This window comes from Solea solea, chromosome 18, assembly GCF_958295425.1.
Source record: "Solea solea chromosome 18, fSolSol10.1, whole genome shotgun sequence".
Lineage (NCBI taxonomy): Eukaryota > Metazoa > Chordata > Actinopteri > Pleuronectiformes > Soleidae > Solea > Solea solea.
The window spans coordinates 14,917,866-14,933,704 of NC_081151.1; positions in this window are offsets into that span (position 1 = coordinate 14,917,866).

Below are 15,839 nucleotides of genomic sequence, written 5' to 3' on the forward strand. Positions count from 1 at the left end.
GACATTTTTGTATCATTTTGAAAAACATACTATACTAAGACGTTTTTGTCTCATTTTGAAAAACATACTATACTATGACATTTTTGTGTGATTTTGGACGATATACTATACTATGTCGTTTTTGTCTCATTTTGGACAACATACGATACGATGACGTTTGTGTCTCATTTAGAAAAACATACTATACTATGACGTTTTTGAGTTATTTTGGACATCATACTATACTATGACATTTTTGAGTTATTTTGGACGATAAACTATAGTGACATTTTTTAGTTGTTTTGGACAACATACTATACTATGACATTTTTGTCTCTTTTTTGACAACATACTATACTATGACGTTTTTGTCTCATTTAGACGACATACTATTCTATGACATTTTTGAGTTATTTTGGACGACATACTATACTATGACGTTTTTGTCTCATTTTGGACAACATACTATACTATGTCGTTTTTGTCTCATTTTGGACAACATACGATACGATGACGTTTGTGTCTCATTTTGAAAAACATACTATACTATGACGTTTTTGAGTTATTTTGGACATCATACTATACTATGACATTTTTGAGTTATTTTGGACGATATACTATAGTGAAATTTTTTAGTTGTTTTGGACAACATACTATACTATGACATTTTTGTCTCTTTTTTGACAACATACTATACTATGACGTTTTTGTCTCATTTAGACGACATACTATTCTATGACATTTTTGAGTTATTTTGGACGACATACTATACTATGACGTTTTTGTCTCATTTTGGACAACATACTATACTATGACGTTTTTGTCTCATTTTGGACGACATACTATACTATGACATTTTTGAGTTATTTTGGACGACATACTATACTAAGACGTTTTTGTCTCATTTTGAAAAACATACTATACTATGACATTTTTGTGTGATTTTGGACGATATACTATACTATGTCGTTTTTGTCTCATTTTGGACAACATACTATACTATGACGTTTTTGAGTTATTTTGGACATCATACTATACTATGACATTTTTGAGTTATTTTGGACGATATACTATAGTGACATTTTTTAGTTGTTTTGGACAACATACTATACTATGACATTTTTGTCTCTTTTTTGACAACATACTATACTATGACGTTTTTATCTCATTTAGACGACATACTATTCTATGACATTTTTGAGTTATTTTGGACGACATACTATACTATGACGTTTTTGTCTCATTTTGGACAACATACTATACTATGACGTTTTTGTCTCATTTTGGACGACATACTATACTATGACATTTTTGAGTTATTTTGGACGACATACTATACTATGACGTTTTTGTCTCATTTTGGATGACATACTATACTATGACATTTTTGTGTCATTTTGGAAGACATACTATACTATGACGTTTTTGTCTCATTTTGGACATCATACTATACTATGACCTTTTTGAGTTATTTTGGACGAAATACTATAGTGACATTTTTTAGTTGTTTGGACGACATACTATACTATGACATTATTGATACTATACTATGACATTTTTGAGTTATTTTGGACGACATACTATACTATGACGTTTTTGTCTCATTTTGGATGACATACTATACTATGACATTTTTGTATCATTTTGAAAAACATACTATACTAAGACGTTTTTGTCTCATTTTGAAAAACATACTATACTATGACATTTTTGTGTGATTTTGGACGATATACTATACTATGTCGTTTTTGTCTCATTTTGGACAACATACGATACGATGACGTTTGTGTCTCATTTTGAAAAACATACTATACTATGACGTTTTTGAGTTATTTTGGACATCATACTATACTATGACATTTTTGAGTTATTTTGGACGATATACTATAGTGACATTTTTTAGTTGTTTTGGACAACATACTATACTATGACATTTTTGTCTCTTTTTTGACAACATACTATACTATGACGTTTTTGTCTCATTTAGACGACATACTATTCTATGACATTTTTGAGTTATTTTGGACGACATACTATACTATGACGTTTTTGTCTCATTTTGGACAACATACTATACTATGACGTTTTTGTCTCATTTTGGACAACATACTATACTATGACGTTTTTGTCTCATTTTGGACGACATACTATACTATGACATTTTTGAGTTATTTTGGACGACATACTATACTAAGACGTTTTTGTCTCATTTTGAAAAACATACTATACTATGACATTTTTGTGTGATTTTGGACGATATACTATACTATGTCGTTTTTGTCTCATTTTGGACAACATACTATACTATGACGTTTTTGAGTTATTTTGGACATCATACTATACTATGACATTTTTGAGTTATTTTGGACGATATACTATAGTGACATTTTTTAGTTGTTTTGGACAACATACTATACTATGACATTTTTGTCTCTTTTTTGACAACATACTATACTATGACGTTTTTATCTCATTTAGACGACATACTATTCTATGACATTTTTGAGTTATTTTGGACGACATACTATACTATGACGTTTTTGTCTCATTTTGGACAACATACTATACTATGACGTTTTTGTCTCATTTTGGACGACATACTATACTATGACATTTTTGAGTTATTTTGGACGACATACTATACTATGACGTTTTTGTCTCATTTTGGATGACATACTATACTATGACATTTTTGTGTCATTTTGGAAGACATACTATACTATGACGTTTTTGTCTCATTTTGGACATCATACTATACTATGACGTTTTTGAGTTATTTTGGACATCATACTATACTATGACATTTTTGAGTTATTTTGGACGATATACTATAGTGACATTTTTTAGTTGTTTTGGACAACATACTATACTATGACATTTTTGTCTCTTTTTTGACAACATACTATACTATGACGTTTTTGTCTCATTTAGACGACATACTATTCTATGACATTTTTGAGTTATTTTGGACGACATACTATACTATGACGTTTTTGTCTCATTTTGGATGACATACTATACTATGACATTTTTGTGTCATTTTGGAAGACATACTATACTATGACGTTTTTGTCTCATTTTGGACATCATACTATACTATGACATTTTTGAGTTATTTTGGACGAAATACTATAGTGACATTTTTTAGTTGTTTGGACGACATACTATACTATGACATTATTGAGTTCTTTTGGACGACATTCTATACTATGACATTTTTGTCTCATTTTGAACAACACACTATGCAATGACATTTTTGTCTCATTTTGGACGACATACTATGCTATGACATTCTTATCTCATTTTGGACGATATGCTATACTATAAAACTTTTATCTTATTTTGGGCGACATACTATACTATGACATTTTTGTCTCATTTTGAAAAACATACTATACTAAGACGTTTTTGTCTCATTTTGAAAAACATACTATACTATGACATTTTTGTGTGATTTTGGACGATATACTATACTATGACGTTTTTATCTCATTTTGGACGACATACTATACTATGACCTTTTTATGTAATTTTGGACGACAAACTATACTATGACATTTTTGTGTCATTTTGGACGACATACTATACTATGACGTTTTTGTCTCATTTTGGACAACATACTATACTATGACGTTTTTGTCTCATTTTGGACGACATACTATACTATGACATTTTTGAGTTATTTTGGACGACATACTATACTATGACGTTTTTGTCTCATTTTGGACGACATACTATACTATGACATTTTTGTGTCATTTTGGAAGACATACTATACTATGACGTTTTTGTCTCATTTTGGACATCATACTATACTACGACATTTTTGAGTTATTTTGGACGAAATACTATAGTGACATTTTTTAGTTGTTTGGACGACATACTATACTATGACATTATTGAGTTCTTTTGGACAACATTCTATACTATGACATTTTTGTCTCATTTTGAACAACACACTATGCAATGACATTTTTGTCTCATTTTGGACGACATACTATGCTATGACATTCTTATCTCATTTTGGACGATATGCTATACTATAAAATTTTTATCTTATTTTGGGCGACATACTATACTATGACATTTTTGTATCATTTTGAAAAACATACTATACTAAGACGTTTTTGTCTCATTTTGAAAAACATACTATACTATGACATTTTTGTGTGATTTTGGACGATATACTATACTATGTCGTTTTTGTCTCATTTTGGACAACATACGATACGATGACGTTTGTGTCTCATTTTGAAAAACATACTATACTATGACGTTTTTGAGTTATTTTGGACATCATACTATACTATGACATTTTTGAGTTATTTTGGACGATATACTATAGTGACATTTTTTAGTTGTTTTGGACAACATACTATACTATGACATTTTTGTCTCTTTTTTGACAACATACTATACTATGACGTTTTTGTCTCATTTAGACGACATACTATTCTATGACATTTTTGAGTTATTTTGGACGACATACTATACTATGACGTTTTTGTCTCATTTTGGACAACATACTATACTATGACGTTTTTGTCTCATTTTGGACGACATACTATACTATGACATTTTTGAGTTATTTTGGACGACATACTATACTAAGACGTTTTTGTCTCATTTTGAAAAACATACTATACTATGACATTTTTGTGTGATTTTGGACGATATACTATACTATGTCGTTTTTGTCTCATTTTGGACAACATACTATACTATGACGTTTTTGAGTTATTTTGGACATCATACTATACTATGACATTTTTGTGTCATTTTGGAAGACATACTATACTATGACGTTTTTGTCTCATTTTGGACATCATACTATACTATGACCTTTTTGAGTTATTTTGGACGAAATACTATAGTGACATTTTTTAGTTGTTTGGACGACATACTATACTATGACAACTATGACATTTTTGAGTTATTTTGGACGACATACTATACTATGACGTTTTTGTCTCATTTTGGATGACATACTATACTATGACATTTTTGTATCATTTTGAAAAACATACTATACTAAGACGTTTTTGTCTCATTTTGAAAAACATACTATACTATGACATTTTTGTGTGATTTTGGACGATATACTATACTATGTCGTTTTTGTCTCATTTTGGACAACATACGATACGATGACGTTTGTGTCTCATTTAGAAAAACATACTATACTATGACGTTTTTGAGTTATTTTGGACATCATACTATACTATGACATTTTTGAGTTATTTTGGACGATATACTATAGTGACATTTTTTAGTTGTTTTGGACAACATACTATACTATGACATTTTTGTCTCTTTTTTGACAACATACTATACTATGACGTTTTTGTCTCATTTAGACGACATACTATTCTATGACATTTTTGAGTTATTTTGGACGACATACTATACTATGACGTTTTTGTCTCATTTTGGACAACATACTATACTATGTCGTTTTTGTCTCATTTTGGACAACATACGATACGATGACGTTTGTGTCTCATTTTGAAAAACATACTATACTATGACGTTTTTGAGTTATTTTGGACATCATACTATACTATGACATTTTTGAGTTATTTTGGACGATATACTATAGTGAAATTTTTTAGTTGTTTTGGACAACATACTATACTATGACATTTTTGTCTCTTTTTTGACAACATACTATACTATGACGTTTTTGTCTCATTTAGACGACATACTATTCTATGACATTTTTGAGTTATTTTGGACGACATACTATACTATGACGTTTTTGTCTCATTTTGGACAACATACTATACTATGACGTTTTTGTCTCATTTTGGACGACATACTATACTATGACATTTTTGAGTTATTTTGGACGACATACTATACTAAGACGTTTTTGTCTCATTTTGAAAAACATACTATACTATGACATTTTTGTGTGATTTTGGACGATATACTATACTATGTCGTTTTTGTCTCATTTTGGACAACATACTATACTATGACGTTTTTGAGTTATTTTGGACATCATACTATACTATGACATTTTTGAGTTATTTTGGACGATATACTATAGTGACATTTTTTAGTTGTTTTGGACAACATACTATACTATGACATTTTTGTCTCTTTTTTGACAACATACTATACTATGACGTTTTTATCTCATTTAGACGACATACTATTCTATGACATTTTTGAGTTATTTTGGACGACATACTATACTATGACGTTTTTGTCTCATTTTGGACAACATACTATACTATGACGTTTTTGTCTCATTTTGGACGACATACTATACTATGACATTTTTGAGTTATTTTGGACGACATACTATACTATGACGTTTTTGTCTCATTTTGGATGACATACTATACTATGACATTTTTGTGTCATTTTGGAAGACATACTATACTATGACGTTTTTGTCTCATTTTGGACATCATACTATACTATGACCTTTTTGAGTTATTTTGGACGAAATACTATAGTGACATTTTTTAGTTGTTTGGACGACATACTATACTATGACATTATTGATACTATACTATGACATTTTTGAGTTATTTTGGACGACATACTATACTATGACGTTTTTGTCTCATTTTGGATGACATACTATACTATGACATTTTTGTATCATTTTGAAAAACATACTATACTAAGACGTTTTTGTCTCATTTTGAAAAACATACTATACTATGACATTTTTGTGTGATTTTGGACGATATACTATACTATGTCGTTTTTGTCTCATTTTGGACAACATACGATACGATGACGTTTGTGTCTCATTTTGAAAAACATACTATACTATGACGTTTTTGAGTTATTTTGGACATCATACTATACTATGACATTTTTGAGTTATTTTGGACGATATACTATAGTGACATTTTTTAGTTGTTTTGGACAACATACTATACTATGACATTTTTGTCTCTTTTTTGACAACATACTATACTATGACGTTTTTGTCTCATTTAGACGACATACTATTCTATGACATTTTTGAGTTATTTTGGACGACATACTATACTATGACGTTTTTGTCTCATTTTGGACAACATACTATACTATGACGTTTTTGTCTCATTTTGGACGACATACTATACTATGACATTTTTGAGTTATTTTGGACGACATACTATACTAAGACGTTTTTGTCTCATTTTGAAAAACATACTATACTATGACATTTTTGTGTGATTTTGGAAGATATACTATACTATGTCGTTTTTGTCTCATTTTGGACAACATACTATACTATGACGTTTTTGAGTTATTTTGGACATCATACTATACTATGACATTTTTGAGTTATTTTGGACGATATACTATAGTGACATTTTTTAGTTGTTTTGGACAACATACTATACTATGACATTTTTGTCTCTTTTTTGACAACATACTATACTATGACGTTTTTATCTCATTTAGACGACATACTATTCTATGACATTTTTGAGTTATTTTGGACGACATACTATACTATGACATTTTTGTCTCATTTTGGACAACATACTATACTATGACGTTTTTGTCTCATTTTGGACGACATACTATACTATGACATTTTTGAGTTATTTTGGACGACATACTATACTATGACGTTTTTGTCTCATTTTGGATGACATACTATACTATGACATTTTTGTGTCATTTTGGAAGACATACTATACTATGACGTTTTTGTCTCATTTTGGACATCATACTATACTATGACCTTTTTGAGTTATTTTGGACGAAATACTATAGTGACATTTTTTAGTTGTTTGGACGACATACTATACTATGACATTATTGATACTATACTATGACATTTTTGAGTTATTTTGGACGACATACTATACTATGACGTTTTTGTCTCATTTTGGATGACATACTATACTATGACATTTTTGTATCATTTTGAAAAACATACTATACTAAGACGTTTTTGTCTCATTTTGAAAAACATACTATACTATGACATTTTTGTGTGATTTTGGACGATATACTATACTATGTCGTTTTTGTCTCATTTTGGACAACATACGATACGATGACGTTTGTGTCTCATTTTGAAAAACATACTATACTATGACGTTTTTGAGTTATTTTGGACATCATACTATACTATGACATTTTTGAGTTATTTTGGACGATATACTATAGTGACATTTTTTAGTTGCTTTGGACAACATACTATACTATGACATTTTTGTCTCTTTTTTGACAACATACTATACTATGACGTTTTTGTCTCATTTAGACGACATACTATTCTATGACATTTTTGAGTTATTTTGGACGACATACTATACTATGACGTTTTTGTCTCATTTTGGACAACATACTATACTATGTCGTTTTTGTCTCATTTTGGACAACATACGATACGATGACGTTTGTGTCTCATTTTGAAAAACATACTATACTATGACGTTTTTGAGTTATTTTGGACATCATACTATACTATGACATTTTTGAGTTATTTTGGACGATATACTATAGTGACATTTTTTAGTTGTTTTGGACAACATACTATACTATGACATTTTTGTCTCTTTTTTGACAACATACTAGACTATGACGTTTTTGTCTCATTTAGACGACATACTATTCTATGACATTTTTGAGTTATTTTGGACGACATACTATACTATGACGTTTTTGTCTCATTTTGGACAACATACTATACTATGACGTTTTTGTCTCATTTTGGACGACATACTATACTATGACATTTTTGAGTTATTTTGGACGACATACTATACTATGACGTTTTTGTCTCATTTTGGATGACATACTATACTATGACATTTTTGTGTCATTTTGGAAGACATACTATACTATGACGTTTTTGTCTCATTTTGGACATCATACTATACTATGACCTTTTTGAGTTATTTTGGACGAAATACTATAGTGACATTTTTTAGTTGTTTGGACGACATACTATACTATGACATTATTGATACTATACTATGACATTTTTGAGTTATTTTGGACGACATACTATACTATGACGTTTTTGTCTCATTTTGGATGACATACTATACTATGACATTTTTGTATCATTTTGAAAAACATACTATACTAAGACGTTTTTGTCTCATTTTGAAAAACATACTATACTATGACATTTTTGTGTGATTTTGGACGATATACTATACTATGTCGTTTTTGTCTCATTTTGGACAACATACGATACGATGACGTTTGTGTCTCATTTTGAAAAACATACTATACTATGACGTTTTTGAGTTATTTTGGACATCATACTATACTATGACATTTTTGAGTTATTTTGGACGATATACTATAGTGACATTTTTTAGTTGTTTTGGACAACATACTATACTATGACATTTTTGTCTCTTTTTTGACAACATACTATACTATGACGTTTTTGTCTCATTTAGACGACATACTATTCTATGACATTTTTGAGTTATTTTGGACGACATACTATACTATGACGTTTTTGTCTCATTTTGGACAACATACTATACTATGACGTTTTTGTCTCATTTTGGACAACATACTATACTATGACGTTTTTGTCTCATTTTGGACGACATACTATACTATGACATTTTTGAGTTATTTTGGACGACATACTATACTAAGACGTTTTTGTCTCATTTTGAAAAACATACTATACTATGACATTTTTGTGTGATTTTGGACGATATACTATACTATGTCGTTTTTGTCTCATTTTGGACAACATACTATACTATGACGTTTTTGAGTTATTTTGGACATCATACTATACTATGACATTTTTGAGTTATTTTGGACGATATACTATAGTGACATTTTTTAGTTGTTTTGGACAACATACTATACTATGACATTTTTGTCTCTTTTTTGACAACATACTATACTATGACGTTTTTATCTCATTTAGACGACATACTATTCTATGACATTTTTGAGTTATTTTGGACGACATACTATACTATGACGTTTTTGTCTCATTTTGGACAACATACTATACTATGACGTTTTTGTCTCATTTTGGACGACATACTATACTATGACATTTTTGAGTTATTTTGGACGACATACTATACTATGACGTTTTTGTCTCATTTTGGATGACATACTATACTATGACATTTTTGTGTCATTTTGGAAGACATACTATACTATGACGTTTTTGTCTCATTTTGGACATCATACTATACTATGACCTTTTTGAGTTATTTTGGACGAAATACTATAGTGACATTTTTTAGTTGTTTGGACGACATACTATACTATGACATTATTGATACTATACTATGACATTTTTGAGTTATTTTGGACGACATACTATACTATGACGTTTTTGTCTCATTTTGGATGACATACTATACTATGACATTTTTGTATCATTTTGAAAAACATACTATACTAAGACGTTTTTGTCTCATTTTGAAAAACATACTATACTATGACATTTTTGTGTGATTTTGGACGATATACTATACTATGTCGTTTTTGTCTCATTTTGGACAACATACGATACGATGACGTTTGTGTCTCATTTTGAAAAACATACTATACTATGACGTTTTTGAGTTATTTTGGACATCATACTATACTATGACATTTTTGAGTTATTTTGGACGATATACTATAGTGACATTTTTTAGTTGTTTTGGACAACATACTATACTATGACATTTTTGTCTCTTTTTTGACAACATACTATACTATGACGTTTTTGTCTCATTTAGACGACATACTATTCTATGACATTTTTGAGTTATTTTGGACGACATACTATACTATGACGTTTTTGTCTCATTTTGGACAACATACTATACTATGACGTTTTTGTCTCATTTTGGACGACATACTATACTATGACATTTTTGAGTTATTTTGGACGACATACTATACTAAGACGTTTTTGTCTCATTTTGAAAAACATACTATACTATGACATTTTTGTGTGATTTTGGAAGATATACTATACTATGTCGTTTTTGTCTCATTTTGGACAACATACTATACTATGACGTTTTTGAGTTATTTTGGACATCATACTATACTATGACATTTTTGAGTTATTTTGGACGATATACTATAGTGACATTTTTTAGTTGTTTTGGACAACATACTATACTATGACATTTTTGTCTCTTTTTTGACAACATACTATACTATGACGTTTTTATCTCATTTAGACGACATACTATTCTATGACATTTTTGAGTTATTTTGGACGACATACTATACTATGACATTTTTGTCTCATTTTGGACAACATACTATACTATGACGTTTTTGTCTCATTTTGGACGACATACTATACTATGACATTTTTGAGTTATTTTGGACGACATACTATACTATGACGTTTTTGTCTCATTTTGGATGACATACTATACTATGACATTTTTGTGTCATTTTGGAAGACATACTATACTATGACGTTTTTGTCTCATTTTGGACATCATACTATACTATGACCTTTTTGAGTTATTTTGGACGAAATACTATAGTGACATTTTTTAGTTGTTTGGACGACATACTATACTATGACATTATTGATACTATACTATGACATTTTTGAGTTATTTTGGACGACATACTATACTATGACGTTTTTGTCTCATTTTGGATGACATACTATACTATGACATTTTTGTATCATTTTGAAAAACATACTATACTAAGACGTTTTTGTCTCATTTTGAAAAACATACTATACTATGACATTTTTGTGTGATTTTGGACGATATACTATACTATGTCGTTTTTGTCTCATTTTGGACAACATACGATACGATGACGTTTGTGTCTCATTTTGAAAAACATACTATACTATGACGTTTTTGAGTTATTTTGGACATCATACTATACTATGACATTTTTGAGTTATTTTGGACGATATACTATAGTGACATTTTTTAGTTGCTTTGGACAACATACTATACTATGACATTTTTGTCTCTTTTTTGACAACATACTATACTATGACGTTTTTGTCTCATTTAGACGACATACTATTCTATGACATTTTTGAGTTATTTTGGACGACATACTATACTATGACGTTTTTGTCTCATTTTGGACAACATACTATACTATGTCGTTTTTGTCTCATTTTGGACAACATACGATACGATGACGTTTGTGTCTCATTTTGAAAAACATACTATACTATGACGTTTTTGAGTTATTTTGGACATCATACTATACTATGACATTTTTGAGTTATTTTGGACGATATACTATAGTGACATTTTTTAGTTGTTTTGGACAACATACTATACTATGACATTTTTGTCTCTTTTTTGACAACATACTATACTATGACGTTTTTGTCTCATTTAGACGACATACTATTCTATGACATTTTTGAGTTATTTTGGACGACATACTATACTATGACGTTTTTGTCTCATTTTGGACAACATACTATACTATGACGTTTTTGTCTCATTTTGGACGACATACTATACTATGACATTTTTGAGTTATTTTGGACGACATACTATACTAAGACGTTTTTGTCTCATTTTGAAAAACATACTATACTATGACATTTTTGTGTGATTTTGGACGATATACTATACTATGTCGTTTTTGTCTCATTTTGGACAACATACTATACTATGACGTTTTTGAGTTATTTTGGACATCATACTATACTATGACATTTTTGAGTTATTTTGGACGATATACTATAGTGACATTTTTTAGTTGTTTTGGACAACATACTATACTATGAAATTTTTGTCTCTTTTTTGACAACATACTATACTATGACGTTTTTATCTCATTTAGACGACATACTATTCTATGACATTTTTGAGTTATTTTGGACGACATACTATACTATGACGTTTTTGTCTCATTTTGGACAACATACTATACTATGACGTTTTTGTCTCATTTTGGACGACATACTATACTATGACATTTTTGAGTTATTTTGGACGACATACTATACTATGACGTTTTTGTCTCATTTTGGATGACATACTATACTATGACATTTTTGTGTCATTTTGGAAGACATACTATACTATGACGTTTTTGTCTCATTTTGGACATCATACTATACTATGACCTTTTTGAGTTATTTTGGACGAAATACTATAGTGACATTTTTTAGTTGTTTGGACGACATACTATACTATGACATTATTGATACTATACTATGACATTTTTGAGTTATTTTGGACGACATACTATACTATGACGTTTTTGTCTCATTTTGGATGACATACTATACTATGACATTTTTGTATCATTTTGAAAAACATACTATACTAAGACGTTTTTGTCTCATTTTGAAAAACATACTATACTATGACATTTTTGTGTGATTTTGGACGATATACTATACTATGTCGTTTTTGTCTCATTTTGGACAACATACGATACGATGACGTTTGTGTCTCATTTTGAAAAACATACTATACTATGACGTTTTTGAGTTATTTTGGACATCATACTATACTATGACATTTTTGAGTTATTTTGGACGATATACTATAGTGACATTTTTTAGTTGTTTTGGACAACATACTATACTATGACATTTTTGTCTCTTTTTTGACAACATACTATACTATGACGTTTTTGTCTCATTTAGACGACATACTATTCTATGACATTTTTGAGTTATTTTGGACGACATACTATACTATGACGTTTTTGTCTCATTTTGGACAACATACTATACTATGACGTTTTTGTCTCATTTTGGACGACATACTATACTATGACATTTTTGTGTGATTTTGGACGATATACTATACTATGTCGTTTTTGTCTCATTTTGGACAACATACTATACTATGACGTTTTTGAGTTATTTTGGACATCATACTATACTATGACATTTTTGAGTTATTTTGGACGATATACTATAGTGACATTTTTTAGTTGTTTTGGACAACATACTATACTATGACATTTTTGTCTCTTTTTTGACAACATACTATACTATGACGTTTTTATCTCATTTAGACGACATACTATTCTATGACATTTTTGAGTTATTTTGGACGACATACTATACTATGACGTTTTTGTCTCATTTTGGACAACATACTATACTATGACGTTTTTGTCTCATTTTGGACGACATACTATACTATGACATTTTTGAGTTATTTTGGACGACATACTATACTATGACGTTTTTGTCTCATTTTGGATGACATACTATACTATGACATTTTTGTGTCATTTTGGAAGACATACTATACTATGACGTTTTTGTCTCATTTTGGACATCATACTATACTATGACCTTTTTGAGTTATTTTGGACGAAATACTATAGTGACATTTTTTAGTTGTTTGGACGACATACTATACTATGACATTATTGATACTATACTATGACATTTTTGAGTTATTTTGGACGACATACTATACTATGACGTTTTTGTCTCATTTTGGATGACATACTATACTATGACATTTTTGTGTCATTTTGGAAGACATACTATACTATGACGTTTTTGTCTCATTTTGGACATCATACTATACTATCACATTTTTGAGTTATTTTGGACGATATACTATAGTGACATTTTTTAGTTGTTTTGGACAACATACTATACTATGACATTTTTGTCTCTTTTTTGACAACATACTATACTATGACGTTTTTGTCTCATTTAGACGACATACTATTCTATGACATTTTTGAGTTATTTTGGACGACATACTATACTATGACGTTTTTGTCTCATTTTGGACAACATACTATACTATGACGTTTTTGTCTCATTTAGACGACATACTATTCTATGACATTTTTGAGTTATTTTGGACGACATACTATACTATGACGTTTTTGTCTCATTTTGGACAACATACTATACTATGACGTTTTTGTCTCATTTTGGACGACATACTATACTATGACATTTTTGAGTTATTTTGGACGACATACTATACTATGACGTTTTTGTCTCATTTTGGATGACATACTATACTATGACATTTTTGTGTCATTTTGGAAGACATACTATACTATGACGTTTTTGTCTCATTTTGGACATCATACTATACTATGACCTTTTTGAGTTATTTTGGACGAAATACTATAGTGACATTTTTTAGTTGTTTGGACGACATACTATACTATGACATTATTGATACTATACTATGACATTTTTGAGTTATTTTGGACGACATACTATACTATGACGTTTTTGTCTCATTTTGGATGACATACTATACTATGACATTTTTGTATCATTTTGAAAAACATACTATACTAAGACGTTTTTGTCTCATTTTGAAAAACATACTATACTATGACATTTTTGTGTGATTTTGGACGATATACTATACTATGTCGTTTTTGTCTCATTTTGGACAACATACGATACGATGACGTTTGTGTCTCATTTTGAAAAACATACTATACTATGACGTTTTTGAGTTATTTTGGACATCATACTATACTATGACATTTTTGAGTTATTTTGGACGATATACTATAGTGACATTTTTTAGTTGTTTTGGACAACATACTATACTATGACATTTTTGTCTCTTTTTTGACAACATACTATACTATGACGTTTTTGTCTCATTTAGACGACATACTATTCTATGACATTTTTGAGTTATTTTGGACGACATACTATACTATGACGTTTTTGTCTCATTTTGGATGACATACTATACTATGACATTTTTGTGTCATTTTGGAAGACATACTATACTATGACGTTTTTGTCTCATTTTGGACATCATACTATACTATGACCTTTTTGAGTTATTTTGGACGAAATACTATAGTGACATTTTTTAGTTGTTTGGACGACATACTATACTATGACATTATTGATACTATACTATGACATTTTTGAGTTATTTTGGACGACATACTATACTATGACGTTTTTGTCTCATTTTGGATGACATACT